We start from the raw sequence: 16,332 nt of genomic DNA on the forward strand, positions 1-16,332 counted from the left end.
TCTTTTCTGATCAGCAAATTCTTTGTATTTTTTATTTGAATTCTGTAGCTGCAACTTGACTTGATCTTGGACCTCCTTAATAGCTTCAGCAAATTCTTCACCATGTGAATTACTAAGGAAAGTGTTTGGAAGTTCCCTAAGCTCAAGAATTCTTCTTGGGCGTATGCCATACACAATCTGAAATGGAGATTTTCCTGTACTTCTATTCACTGTGTCAATGTATGAGAATTTAGCTTGAGTAAGTCATTTTTCTCCATGTTCTCTTGTAAGGCATCTTAACAAATTTTCAAAAGATCTATTAACAACTTCCGTTTGGCCATCGGTTCGTGGATGATATGTGGATGAGAAAGATAGATTTGTGCCAAGTTTCCAACAAAAGGGTCCTCCAAAAATGACCTACAAATCTGCCATCTCTATTTGATACAATATTCAATAGTAATCCATGAATTTGAACTATCTCTTTGAAGAAGAGATCTGCTATGTATGAAGCATCTTTACTAGATTTGCATGGTAGGAAATGTGTCATTTTACTGAACCTGTCTACCACAACAAAAACACTATCATACCCTTTTTTTGTTTTTGGTAATCCCATAACAAAATCCATGCTGATGCTTTCCCATGGTCTTGAAGGAATGGGTAGGGGTTGATATAATCCAGCATTAGTATTTTTCCCTTTGCTTTTCTGACAAATGGTGCATTCTTCTACAAATTTTCTCACATATTTCTATAACTTTGGCCAAAGTAATGCCTATGAACCAACTCTAAAGTCTTATCTAGTCCAAAGTGATTGGATAATGCTCCACCATGTTTCTCTTGTATGATGTTATCTCTCATTGAGCATTTTGATATGCAAAGTTGTCCGCTTTTCAATAGTAACCCTTCTTGAATCAGAAAATTTGCATACTCATGATTGTACCTATCATCCAAGTCAGTACATGCTTGATAAATCTCTTTGAAATCAGCATCATTATCATAAATATCTTTCAAATTCGAAACTCCTGTAGTTTCCAACTGAATTTGTGATATAGTCAAAGCTCTTCTACTTAAAGCATCAACAACCTTATTTGAAACTCCATTTTTATGCTTTATAGAAAAAGTAAAAGCTTGTAATGTCTCCACCCATTTCATATGTTTATGATTTAACTTCTCTTGACTGTTTATGAAACTAAGGGCCTAGTTATCTATGCATACAATGAATTCTTTAAGCAGCAAATAGTGTCTCCATTTCTTAAGGGATTGGACAAGGGCATACATTTTCAAATCATATGAAGAATATTTTTGTTTAGTTTCATTGAGTTTCTCACTAAAGAAGGCTATAGTTCTACCCTCTTCACTAAGTACACCTCCTATTGCTATGTTACTTTCATCACATTCTATTTGAAAGACTTTACTAAAATCAAAAATGTGAGGACTGGTTGTTGAGCTACTTTCTTCTTAAGAAGTTCAAAGGGTTCATTCACTTTTGTTGTCCAAACAAATTTACATTTTTGTCCTCCTTTTATAGTATTCAGATTGGTGCACAAATCAAGCAGAAATTCCTAATAGACTTTTTGTACAAAGTGGCTAAACCATGAAAGCTTCTAACTGCTGCAATAGTCTTTGGAATTGGCCAAGAAAGAATTGCACTTACCTTATCTTGATCCATCTTGAGTGTTCCTTTTGATATTACAAATCCAAGGTACGTCAGCTCTTCCTGCATGAAACTGCATTTCTCCAAATTAATCATCAACTTTTCTTCTTGTAGCCACCTTAACACCAAGTCTAGATGTTTCAAATGCTCCTCCTTTGTGTTGCTGAAAACTAAAATATCACCTAAATATACTATCACAAACTTACCTGCAAAATCTTTGAGAACTTCATTCATGAGTCTCATAAATGTACTCGAAGCGTCAAACAATCCAAATGGCATTACCTTCCACTCGTATAATCCCTCATTTGTTTTGAATGTTGTTTTCCATTCATCTCCTAGCCTAATTCTTATTTGATGGTATCCTCTTTTTAAATCAATTTTTGAAAAAATATCTTGCTTTTCCCAAACAATCAAGTAAATCTTCTATCCTAGGCATTGGAAATCTGTATCTTATGATGATTTTGTTCAGTGCTCTTGAATCTGTGCAAAGCCTCCATGTTAACTCTTTCTTAGGTGCTAGGACTACAGGTGTTGCACATGGACTTAGACTCTTTCCAATCAAACCAGCTTCAAGCAATACTTCAATTTGCCTTGTTATTTCTTCATTTTGTTGTGGTGTTAGCTTGTATGCAACCTTGTTAGGTAATGTTGAACTTGGTATGAAATCAATGCAATGACTGATTTCTTGCATAGGTGGAAGACTTCTTGGCTTACCATCAGCTATGATTTCATTGTACTTGTCCAGAATTGGTTTAACTTCTTCCACTACCTTTTGTGTCTTCTTTTCTACCACTTCCACCTTCAAGTTCAAACTTTCCATTTCTGAATTTGCTTCCTCAATATGATCTTCAGCATTCTCCTATAATTTATCTTTGAGTACGGGGATCAATGCAAAAAGTGGACACTTTTTAACTTCCTTTAGGAATTATTTCTTACCCATTACCATGATCTTAGCTTCTATAGCTTTTCTTTCTTCTTGGCTTGATTCAGTTAGAGGTATTAATTGAATGACCTTTCCATTCCTTGTAATGGTGTATGTGTTCTTTAGTCCATCATGATGTCCTTGAGATCATATTGCCATGGCCTGTCAAAAAGTAAGTGGCATGCATCCATATTGGCAATGTCAAACAACAATCTGTCCTTGTATGCTCCAATCTGAAATTCAACCCAAGCTTGTTCTTCCACTATTGTTTGCTGTCCTTTATTTAGCCAAGACACTTTATAAGGATACAGATGAGGTGTTCTTGGTAATTTTAACTTCTCCACCATTTCAAGTGCTACGAAATTTTCTATGGAATCAGAGTCTACCAATACCTTGCAAACGTTTCCTCCAGACTTGCAAGTAGTTCTGAAAATAGATTTTCTCTGTGGTGGTTCTGCTTTTATAAGCATCTTCAAAAGTGTTCTTCTCATCATAAGGCCTTCTCCTCTCTCTGGATAACCATAAGTTTCTGAATTGTTTTTTGAATCAGCCTCTTGTGCAAGGTGTATTCTCCTTTCTCTATGAGTACTAGAGGTTGTCTTTGCTGGACATTTGTGTGCTATGTGACCTTCTTGGTTACAATTCTAACATCTTATTGTTCCATTCATTCTCCGTGGTGATCTTCCTCTGAAATTTGGTCTTGTACCTCTGAACTTCCTCTAAATTTATCAAATCTGGTTATTTCATTATGTGTCTCAGTTTGTGGCTGAAAATTTGGGTTTCTTCCTCTAAATGTGCCTCTTCCTCTGAATGATTGTCTTCCTCTACTTTTGTTGCTATTCTCTTGTCTTCTCTTAATCTTCTCTTCGACTTTCAAAGCTAGTTGGTAACATTTAGCTACTGTGTTGGGATTTAATAGTTGCAACTCCTCTTGTATGTTCATTTTTAGACCATTTAGGCATCTTGCTACCTTGGCACTCTCAGGTTCTGCAAATTTTGATCTTAGACTCAATTTTGGAATTCCTCTATATAAGTGCAGATATCCATATCTCTTTGTTTGAGATTCTGCCTCTTCTAGTGTAACTGTACTTCCTAATCTTGAGGAAGATAAGTCTCTTTCACCATAGACACCATCTTCACCCATGAACAAATTTTCTTCTTGTCTTCCTTTACTCTTTCTTCTTGTAGAAAATTCCACCATGTAACGGTTGCTCCCTTCATCTTAGACTTAGCCACCTTCACTTGCTACGATTCTAAAATCTTCTCACATTCAAAGAAATTCTCTAAAGCTTCAATCCATTCCAAAACTGATTCAGCATCCATCTTTCCCATAAACATAGGTAACTCAGTGGATTTTCCTCCCAAAGCCTTCAAAACTTTAATTAATGGCTTCTCATGTTCAGATATTCCATCCTCTTCATTAGTTAGGACTTTTTCCTCCTCTTCTCCTTCTTACATTTCTTTCTTCTCAACCACATTTTTCATTTGTTCCAACTTATTTGCTAATTCTGCTAACATCCCCTTCACTTCTTTATTCTCTTTCTAATAGAGCTCCTCTTGTTCCTCAACCTTTTTAGCTAATTCTGCATTGGCCACCGTCTTGCTTGACCCTACTAAGGACTCTTGATCAAGTATATACAACATGTAACTTCACACAATCTGAGGACTCTTCCTCTAATACCAAAAATGATGTAAAGCCTCACCTTAGAAAACTTAGGAGGAAATAAATCACTCAACTAACTTTGCATCAAGGGGTTCGTGCACCTTTAGGATCGATTATTCCAATTAACTCAAATTGATGTATATCTGACTCTCCTAGTACCAACTAATAGACAGGCATGCAACAGGATCCCTTCGACCTCCTATAGCAACATTAGCTTTCTTGCATAGTCTTAATGTAAACTGACCAGATTCTTCTTTATTGAAATTGAAATACATGGACAACATTAATCAACTTCGAATGTAAAACTGGGAACCAAACAGAATACAAATTGTTTATCAAACTAACATTAATCCATGTTCGGATCTATACCACCTTTCTGCATGCGTGGGTTAAGAGCTCGATAACAGATTGACTAGCAAACACGAAATCCATGGTCATGAACAACATCTGTGAATCCCTTAAATGAACCAACATTTACCAATATCACATATCAACTATGTGATTTCAATACATCGGTGAATACATGAAGATATTCACTGTGATCATGAAATTCCTCCCATGCGGACACAAATGAATCAACTGAAACACTAAACATAAATGAAAGCATGAAAATAAAATACATAAACCCCTACAATTCTAGGGAAATAGATCGCAGAGAGTCTAAAAGACTCCCATATGCTGTCGCGACCCTCAAAACAGTAAGTCCTTACATTCACGATTCAGAAAATCAAATTCTCTGTAACAAATTGCAAAATTCGCAAGCTTAGTTTAGATTCAAAAACCAAACTAATGTTATGTTATGCAGCAACTAGATTATCAACATATTCTCAGAGTTTAGACTTTCAAATTCTGGAAAGAAAGCAAGAAATCACACATTCAACTCAAAAACACATGGAAAATCAAACACAAAACTCAAAAAAAAATTGTATTCCTTCCTCTCGTGCCGATCCCCCCCTCAGTTACATAATCCACCTTTTTAATCCTTTTCCATCTCTACGATTGGAAGATGAAACGTCAACACAAAATAGGAAAATGAACCATTTTTCAAATCATAAGGATCAGTCTGGAATCAGAATCTGCCTCCACCTCTTCCAATTGTTTGGGATTGCCTATAGCCATCAATTTCATAGTTGGTTTAATTATTTCAAACACATGCACACACTTGGAAAGAAAACTGACTCCACCAAAAGTGAAAATTAACTTTGTCCAAAGTGGCTATAATTGGAGAGCTTATAGAATCACTATTCCATTTATGCAACCACATCGTAAGACTTTATTACAAACATCAAAATTTTAAAACACACTAGAACATGACATCAACTTCCTTCATAGTTTCTGCACTTCGTATAGCATCATCTTTGTTATGTCTTTGTTTGTTCCTATAGCATATTTCACCATGACAGTTCTTGTAGCAAAATCTGTCTGGTCTGCCCCTGCAGCACAACCCACCTTCAAGTTCAAGCATGGCTAATGGCCCTTGGACAGTGATTCACATGATTAAATATATGACAAAGGATATAATAGCCTGCGAGATTGGTCAACATTGGACAACAGTGGCAATAATAAAAAACAATAATCATTAGAAATTGATGGTGATGGATTTCTTATATGTCGCCACTACAGAATCTTTAACATTTCACTTAAAAGCATAAGATATGCGACCATTAAGAGTTACAGAGACAGTGAATAAAATATCAATTTTCTGGTTAGCGTCTAAGATCAAATTGGTACTAAGAACTTATCTCTTGGATCATTCTTAGTTCTGCTCATCTCAGCAATTACTATATCTGGCATATAAGTTATTTCATACAGCTAAATCAGATAAGGCACTGTAGTGCAGAAACCAATAATTCAGATTAGCAATAGCATTCATATCTTCTGTTAGATTACAACTCCAAGTCAGAATAAAAACTGTATGACTATAAGCAATATTATAAGTTCATCATTCATGTATCAGACCAACATATTCAATCAGAATACCAAAACTCAATAAGGTATTCATAAAAGACTTAAGAGTTCAGTGTAAGTCATAGGCAAAAAGAAGTCTTTTTACAAACAATCAGTCCCAAAACACAGATGACTGGACAGGTAACACAAATGCGTCACATGTATTTCTTACATGCAAACAGAGAGGATAATTTTGTCAGCAATACTATTGTACAAACAAAAACTACAAGCAGAGGATATTCTGATTTGAGTATGCAGATTGAATTGTCCAAACATTCATGAATTGCAACTTGAAATGTGTAAAATTGCAACTTAAAACACGTAAGAAAAATAAAATAAGCGGTTAAGCAACAAATGCAGAAAAATATACAGAGCTATCTACATCGATTTACGAGTTACTGAAATTTTAGAGCTCCGCGAAAAGAAATGTTCAACTGAGGTGGCTTTAGAGTCTACTTCAAAGAAATCTGTAATAATTTATCTCAGTTTGCCCACAATATCCAGATGGGGCAAACAAAAAAAATGTCTATAACCTACTAATTGTAGCGAATCATGAAAACATGTTTTGGTTGAGCAACGCAAAGTACATCTGAAACATAAGATTAGTAATACTAACTACGAGATCCTGGAGACACTGTATCAACACAAAATTTCCATACATCCCTTTGTTGTCAATGCTGTAAGATTCTATGGTGATTTAATCACTTCACACCTCTGCAGTTTGCACTTCCACAATGGCATTCAAATTCTTTAGTAGGATGCCCCAAGTCTTCAAAATCAATTCCATAATCCTGCATTACATATGATCCACAAAATTAAATGTAGACTTGCCCAACATGCAAATATCTATAAGATGAAGCTAGTTGTAGATGCACATCAGAAACTTGCGCCAATGCAAAACAAATTAAAATTGTTGACTTAGAAAACATTGCAGAGACACAAAGAAAGCATTGAATCATATCACAGCACAGCTAACAAAATGAGGTAGAATGCAGAATGAATACAGACTTGAGATTCTACACATACAGTCAAGTACACGATTGAAAGTCTATAAATGATTATTTATATATCAACATCTTCTTCTTTTTTGCCAATAGTGGCATGTTGTGATGGTTAAGTTGTTGCATTGTTATCCTTGCCATCAAGGTTCAAATCTCATGGGGATGAGGTCCCCCGTTTGTGGCCTCACTGGTTCATAGCTCCAGGTCAAAGCGTTTACCCCTCTTTAAAAAAAAAAAAAATCGACAACTTTTTGACACATATTGCAAATTAAATTAGTTATTCTTGTGCTTTTTCTTGACTGTTAGGCAGTCCGCTGAAGCTGTAAAAACAGAGGAAAAGTTGACTGATGTATATTACTTGGTCTCTGAATTGATTGTCAATATCATTTACATATTTCAAAGAGCAGTTGACTAAATATGAAAATGAGTTGCTTCAATTGATATTGGACTAAAATCAGGACCAAAACCTCTCAAAATTTCATACGCCTGTATTTAAATCTCTGTGAGGTACATATTTTTGAAAGACAAACTTCCTGAAGCAGAATAAATTTTAGAGCATATTGCACCAATAAGTCACAATCCACAATACATAATGAATGTGGCTGCCAAATTCTTCAATGTATTTATATATACATTATGATATTTGCAATTCATAAAAAATATACAGCAGAAAACGAGCTTTTGTTTAGATTTAAGCTATTTGAAACTAGAGCAGTTGAAGAGCAGAGAGATCCTCAAATGTATATATGTCTTGACCTTGTGGTGTCAGGTCTAATAAAAACTGTCTTTATGATAACAATGGTATTCTACAAACATTGCCCATGATAAACATGTTCAAGAAAACATGTATGTGAACAGGGTTGTTTTACAGCCCACTAGATAAACTGAATGGAGCTTCAGGGAAAAACTGTATTTATCCACATAAATTTCTGTACAGTTTTGCTCAATATATTTACTCACAGTATGAGGTCCGAGCAACAGATTACAACACATAATGTTACAATCTCAGCACATATACCAATGGGTTTGAATAGTTAATATTGTTTAGTTTACGGGTCAGGTTTTCTGTTCCCCTTTGTACCAGTTATTTAGGTAGACTGGATTTACTAGACTGGATTTATCTGCTAATGGGGACTTGCGTTAGCGGTTAGGTAGGTGAGTTCTATGACATTTGCCAGATTTCTATTCCCGCTAGCTATCATTTATGCTTTATAAATAAAGCAATGATCTTGGCGTGGTGCAAGTTGCAACTAAACTAAGCCTAAGATCTAAAGGATACGAATTGTATGCTAAAAATCTTCTAAAAGGATTGTTATTATATATGAACACGAATAAGCTGAATACGCAATGCTGCCAAAAAGGTCAAAACCCACAAACACAAACTTGGACCCAGTTAGACAGGGCACCTGTCCTAGATCGGTTGAGAAAACACAATAAAAGTGAATGATGAATGCAAAGTGAGTGCATAATCCCCCTCTAATCTCATCCACTCATTTGCATTGCAGCAGAGGAGGCAGCCCAAAAAAAACCTAGAAACTGCACAGAATAATCACGGCATAAATTCCTCGCCTTCATCTTCCAATTTCTCCTGGGTTTCCAGGACCAAAGATTTGCCCAAAATAAAGCTGTCTACAGAGGCAGAAAGAAATGAAAAAAATCTATTTACCCACAAAAACAATTCTCCTGTTAATGCGCAACTAAAACCTTTTAGGGCAGGTAGGCAAGAGCCTACAATGCAACGGTAAATTGTGAGCCTCTCATCGCGGAGGACTTGGGTTCAAATCTACTCAAGATTAACACATAATAATAATAATTAATCTTAACAATAATAATAAATAATCTAGGCTTCGGCCGATTAACGATTGAAAAAAAACTTTCGGGGCAGGTGCTACTTTAATGTGGTTGGGGTAATGAAAGTTTTTATTTGGAAGAATTTTTAAATTTGACATTCAAAACTAAATAAATTTTAAGTCCCAATTATGAAACCGTCACTTTTCCATAACCAAAATCTGATCAGAGGAAAATACTTCAATTTCTAGGGTTCGCCAAGAAACACCAGCATGCTAAAATGATGCTAATTTCTTATTTTCAGATGGTTAGAGAACTGAGTATTCAAAATATTTTAAAAGGAACATCAGCTTTGAAATGTTCTATAGAATTTTCGATTCAGCATTTTCCTCAGATTCAAGCTCCAAAATAATTTAAAAAGAAAAGAATTCACTTTTAAAACAATCCACGGAATTTTAATTATTGCCCACTAAAAAGCTGAAAATTTTTCAATTTTCAAAAGCTAGAATCCCATCGACTATTGACAAAAACATTCTCAAAATCAAATGAATTCAACTTTACCCAGGCAATGAAAGGTAGAGTAAAATACAGAGATCGCGCTTAATAACAACAATGTCATCCTGCAAACAAAATGAGAAGCACAGGATATGATGGTGTGCCCACTGAGAATGATTATTATTGTTATTAGCAGAAAAGCTACATATATTGGCAAAGCCTCAAGACTGACTTCAATTCCTCATGCCGGGAAAATGAAAAACGGTAGCGGAAAATAATGAAAGGGTCAATGAAATCATCATCTTTAAATGCCAGCTTCAGAAGCTCTGTCCAGCGCCAAAATCCTTCTCAAAGCTACCGTATCAAAGCCATAAACTATTTTTTGCTTTACTGTCGGTTGGCGCACCATGACATCACTGTCACATTGTCAAAGATGAAGTCTACAGTGCCATGGTTATCACAATCGCGAAAGAATTGGAAATCCTTGATGCTATGCCTTTACAACGTTGAGATATCTCGTCCAAACAAAATCAATGAACAGTCAAACAGATTTGTATGTGCATTTGTAACTGAAATGATGCTCTTCAACTTGCACAGCATTTGAATTGCAGGTCAGAAATATCTATCTATCTATCTATCTATATATGTAAAGGGAAACACGAGTGTAGATGTTGTTATTTCTATAATAACTGGCACTTGCACCAGAAGGGTGCAATGGTTACACCAATAGCAAAGGATGCTTTATCTATTTCTAATCCTTGACTTCTGTAACTTCAGTCTACAAAGCATGAATTGGTAGCAAAAACTAATTTCAGTCAGTGTACTATCTCCTGACATAACACCTGTGCCCGCTGAAATTTCAACTGATTTACCCTGTAAATTTGGGGTGTCGTGTATAGATAATGTCATTTCTGAGCGAGGAGCTTCAGCTGACAATGTGGGGGATGAGAGATTGGTAGAGCAGAAAAATGCTAAACTTGTAGCATTGTTGTTATCTTCTGCAATGATGTTTACACTTTCCTGCTTTTGCAAAACGAATGGAGCAAGTTGTAATGACTGATCAAAGAAAATTTTGCACATAAGATCTTGGTGGGAAAACCTAAAAACCAAGGAGTTATTTATTTGATTTTGTTCAATTATTTCTGTTATGGCTTATCATGAGCTTGGTGGATTATAGAGATTTAGGAAAGAAAACTTAGCATTTAGATAGATCATAGTCCTAACAAATTGCCTCAATTGTTGATTCGTTAAATTAAAACACATATTCATGCATCCAATGCTGTTCTTTTCAGAAATACAATCTGAATTCGTATTTATTTCCACCGTCTGTCCTGAAACTATTCAATTGTTTCTGGATTTGTCATGTACATTTTACTTCGAGATTGAATTATGTTTCAGCTCAATCTGCACTTTTTGATAATTAATCTGAGATTTTAAATCACATTTATATCACCCACTTTCCACTTCTGATAATTGAGTGTGATTCAAAACATCTATGAGAAAAGCATACACAATGAATTGGAGTCATGAAATTTCCAGAGTCCATAATATTCTAACTGAACTTTTCCGCATTTGACTCTCAAGATTTTTGGTGTAAATGTTTTGAATCAAACTCTATGATCCATCGTCAAGATATGGAAGTACGAAATGAGAAAAAAATGATGATTTCTTTAATAGATGGGATTTGCATTTGATAAGATAGAGAAAAGGATCTAATGAAAGGGAAGAGAAGTAAAGGTGGATGAGGAGGGAATAACATTTAAGAATGAACTAATTTACTAAATAAGTAAGAATAAAAAACAGCTAATGATACACAAGAAATCCAAAAATATCTTTAGCGTGATCAGTTTTATGCCTATGATTCTAAACAATTATCGATCATTCATGCATGAATCCCATGAAAGCAAATGCTAAAAAAATTTAATTACTTTGAAGAAAACTCTGAAACCCACGATCCCAATTAATCTTTGAATGCATTCATACCCAAATAAGAGTTTTTTACTGAAAGAAGCAGAATGATAAATTTAATTGTAATATCCATTTTCTGATAAAGAGACATTCCAGCCAAGTCAAGTGTAATTTTTAATATTAATATAGAAACATATCTTGAATCTAAAAGCAATGATTATGAATACAAGAAATAAATGCTTAAAATCTTGAGATAAAACTTAAACAAAAGCTCTGAAACCAAAGAACCAATTAATTAGACTTTTGAATTCATTGTATCCAATCAGAATTTTACTAACCGGAAGAAGAAGAATAGTCAATCTAATCGCACTGTCCCTTCCTTGACAAAGAGGCATTTTAGCTAAGCCAACATAATCCACAAAACAAAAGACCCCAAAAGAAAGACTCACACATTCTTCATCTGTAAACCATTTCCTACACTGGTAGGCTCAGGGTGCAGCAAGATTGGTGGGAGAAAGGGAAGGAACAAGAGGATTGCTGGGGCAGACTGTAACTGCCAGTTTCATACCTTTGGGGTAGTGACTGAGCACTCCACAGATAAAATACTTTGTCCCCATACTAGTAAGAGATATGTTTGTCTTCTCCCTCTGTGCTCCTTCAATGGGTTACATGCCAGACAAGTACTGTACACCAACTGGTTCACCTCCAACACATTGTGTAATTTAGCAGAATAGGTGAAAACTGATAAGTAGGAGATATTTTCCACAGCAAGTCAAATTGTGATATTGCTATCAGGATTAAACTATGTAAGTTTTTAACACTTAGATCTAGGTGATACTCACAGACCTGAAGCACATGGGTCAATGAGTTTGACTCAAAAATTACACAGTTAAATTCTGATAGCAATAACATAATTTGACTTGCTGTGGAAAACATCTCGTACTTATCAATTGATGAGCTTAAGGGGCTTTCCAATTAATGGTTCATAAGGCACAACACTTGGTGAAGGTTTTGCAAATGAGGCTGCAAGCAGAGTGGGTTTAACCATGGAGGACGCTCCGTATTTAAGTGCACTCAAGCTGGAGTAGTACTGGGATGGGTGACCTCCCGAGAAGTCCTGGTGCTTCACCTCTGTGAACATCACCTAGATCCAATGAGTGCTAAGTGTTCCATTTATTCTCAAAAGAGATGGATTTGTGTGAATCACTACTCATGAAACATGGGTCAATGAGTTTGACCCAAAAATTACACTGTTAAATCCTGATAGCAATATCACAAGTTGACTTGCTGTGGAAAATATCTCCTTATCAATTGATGAGCTTAATGGGCTTTCTACTTGTTGGTGTTTTTACACTATTAAGCAACAAAATACTTAATACCAAGATAATAAATATCACAATAACCTAAGGATTAGCTATTTCCCATAAACAATTATGTGTGCTTCAAAACTGAACCCAACTTCAACAAAATCATACTAGATTTTCTACTCTTTTGGCTCTGCAAAACCAAGGCGGGTGCACCTGAGGGACAAAAGATTTTCAATCTGATACTACGTACATGTTTCACTCACTCCATGACATTTTACAACAATACACATCCCTTGTAGCAAAATCGTCACAATTCTTCTTAGATTTACAAGTAGTTTTGGGCAATAGCAGCTAACTGAGACTCAGAGATTTAAATGTAAACAAGTGCCAACCAGCTTTGACATTCTTAAAACATTAAAGTAAAATAGATTTGATTTGATTTTAAGTTTAATTCTTATTCATGATTTCTCCATCTATAGACTGAACTAATAGATCAGTGCCTCATCCATTGGGATTCAGAGTCTATCCAATTTCAAGACCTAATTGACTGCATTACAATCAATAGTATCAGCAATTCTCACTAAAACTCATTCTTATACACATCCTTCCTACTACCATGGAAACCCTATCATATTCACTGAAGCATTTACCTAATTCATTGAATTAAAAGCAATAGTGAAAATGATATACAACTTAACATAACTGCATTCAATTGAACAAACTTTGCTTATGCAATTTCAAGATAACCAGGGAATAAAATTGGAGACAAGATTCAACAAGAAAAGATATGGGGACAGTTCATCTCTGTATAAATTTCCTTTGAGAATTGCATAACAATTGTAATAGGACTCAAAATAACTCAAGATAAGACATCAAGATCCTATAACATCAATGTATTCTCAAATGCTTGTAGAGAAAATACATCACAAAGTCTGCATCAAGACTAGACCGAACAATACTTAGTAACACTAAAATTGTAAATGACTCGGACCTTTTCTCTAGCTTTAGAATCTCACTTATATAGTATGAGATGTAACAAGCTTCAGGCATAGAGAAACTAACTGCTGTCCTTAAGACAGAAAAATATCTATAATGTTACTGTCATAGAAGACAAAAATTTGTGCAGCAAGAAAAACTTTATATCATAATATTCTTTTGTGGGACCACTTTCTATTACACCTTTTTATCAAAAGGATGTCATGATTGGCCTTGCTGTCGTTGTTCACCCTCGGGGTGTGTGATCACTGATTCGGCATGCAGGGGGTCTTGCTCTGGTACTTATAGGCTGAGCTGGACTTGAGATATTCCCATCCGTGCCCTCTTGAACTGACAAATTGACAATCACCATTGGTTGCTCTGTTGCCAAGTTATCATTTTGGGGCTCCACTCTGGTAACTGCAATTGATTGCTTTTCCTTGTCCTCTTTTGCTTTTACTGATGTATCAATTATCTGTACTTCATCTTGTTCCATCTCTTCATCATCAATTTCAGCATATTCCAACTATTTTGCATGAACTAAATCTGTCATCCACCTATCAAAAAGTGTGTCATCTGGCCAATCAAAATGTAGAATATCATGTTGTTTTTTCATCACATACTCTCTAATTTTGTCAATCTCAACAAAATCTTGTCTTAAAGAATCAAAGAATAACTGAACCTTCACAACTTCTTCGGTCGTGGCTGCCCACCATGCATTTCCTTTTTCATTTATTACCTTATTCATTCGTAGGCACAATAAATCATTCAATTCTTGGGCCCATTCATCTTTATTTTTCAGCTTATTCTTTTTGTCTATAGCATGTGGAAACAGCTCAAAATTGACACTCATATACTTGTCAAGATAGCTTATGATTCTCCTTTGCAATGCAACTCTTTTATCATCAAAATCTGACATCATTGCTTAAATCATAAATTTTCTCTATATGCTCATGAGATGAAAAAATAACAAAAAAACACAAAAGAGTAACATCCTTATTTCTTCTAATCCATTTGTTGACAATTGACTTAAGAGCATCATCACCTGCTTTCAGCTCTTCCCATGTATTCAATACCTTTGTTAGCTGGTCATAGAAGGATGGCCAATCAATTTTATTTACTAAATACATAATAGCTCCCCTCAACCTATCCTCATATTGAACATTCAATTCCACATGCAGTGCCCATAATTTTCTTTTTTCTTCCTCAAAATCTTCTGCAATATAATACTATGGCCTTTGTGGTGTATCTGGAATCTCAATGAGAGGAGTGGATTTAAAAGGCTCCACTGGTGGGCGAGGATAAATAATTCTTGGCCTGGTGGATCGTCCCATCAATTTATTCTCTAGTTCAATCCTCTTTTGGACTTCTTTATTGTATGCAGCCAAGACTTTCTCATACTTTTCCTATAGCTCAAGTTTTTCTCTCTTGTCTCTTTGAGTTGTGGCTAAGGTGAGGTTGGCTGATCCAACACCTAACTCTGCTACTTCCTGAGTGATAGTTTCTTCTACTCTTTTCACAACTAGGCTGCCTGTCAAGCCGGGATCATCAGGTTGGGACGAGCCAGTCCTAGATCCTTTTCTCATTCACCAAATGACCAATGCAGCATGATCTTCACTAAATTTAGCACCTTTTATTTCTTTCTTCCCCTTTTCCTCTGTACTCAATTTCATAGTTGGCATAATCGCCGAATAATCGGCAAGTTTTTACTAATCGCCGAGTTTTTGGGACTGGCGAGTTTTTCTCAGATTTAATCGCCAGAAAAAATCGCCGAGTTTTTGCAAAAAATCGGCGAGTTTTTCAGAAAAACTCTTTTTTAATTTTTTTTTTTTTTTTTTTTTTTTTTTTTTTTGGTTAAAAAAAAAAGGCAAAAAGCCTATATATATTATGTAAGATAGAGAGTTACAATATGCTAGTAGAGCTAGGAAGAGGAAAATGAGATTGTAATGATGTTTTTACTTCTAGTTTGACACAAATTATTTACTATTATGCTTCCCGCCATCAGCATTCAGCATGAGAATGTGATTTTGTACCCACTATGCATTTATATATATCTAAAGAACTCATTAGATGCATCTTCTCATTGAAATTTGCAAAAAAATGTATTTTGAATTAAATTTTAGCGATTTTTTTAGGTTCCCGAGTTTTCCCAAGTTTTTTTTTTAAATGGCCGAGTTTTTCCCGATTAAACTTTTGGGGGGCTCGGCGAGTTTTTGGATTTGGCGAGTTTTCCAACTATGCTCAATTTATTTGCAACAAAATTAAAAACCATGGCATCTGCAATATCCCAATTGGGTAGCAGCAAAAACCCAGATGCTTTTATCATTTGTCTCCCCTCTTCAGGAGTCAAGCTCTTGAATTCTTGCATCATCTCTTCCTTTATTTGATTTTGCACATTGGCTTCTTCCATTTCTGGATGCTCCGCTTTCAATTTATTGCATCTTTCTCCAAACATTCCAATGTTTATCCTCCAAGCAAATTGGTAAAAGGTTCTAGATTTAACAAAATTATCATCAAAGATAAATTCATGTCTGGCCCGTTCCATTACAAAGTCCAACTCCTTTCCTCTGTAGTCCGCCACTATTAACTGAAGGCTTGGCATTGGAGGTTCCTGAGGATTTCCCTCTTCTAACTCTGCTTCGGTAATAAACACTCGCCCTTGGGATCCCAGCTTCTCCCTTGTCGTACGTTGTACG

At 35.4% G+C, this 16,332-nt stretch overlaps 1 protein-coding gene across 6 annotated transcripts in view; it reads right to left on the minus strand.

Annotated features, from left to right (window-relative positions):
* The window catches only part of HIT1 (Membrane trafficking VPS53 family protein), a 262,895-nt gene that overhangs the window by 223,280 nt on the left and 23,283 nt on the right, over positions 1 to 16,332 (minus strand). For 3 of the 6 annotated variants that reach the window (XM_089821981.1, XM_089821985.1, XM_089821984.1), the window contains exon 2: positions 6,875 to 6,953. The gene's annotated coding sequence lies outside the window, so the exon portion shown is untranslated. Of the gene's footprint in view, positions 1 to 6,778; positions 6,954 to 16,332 lie in introns of all 6 variants that reach the window. The other 3 variants (XM_089821986.1, XM_089821982.1, XM_089821983.1) reach the window with 1 other exon arrangement.

Source organism: Cupressus sempervirens, chromosome 3 (genome assembly GCF_028749045.1).
Source record: "Cupressus sempervirens isolate cs-2001-9-10 chromosome 3, ASM2874904v1, whole genome shotgun sequence".
Classification (NCBI taxonomy): domain Eukaryota; kingdom Viridiplantae; phylum Streptophyta; class Pinopsida; order Cupressales; family Cupressaceae; genus Cupressus; species Cupressus sempervirens.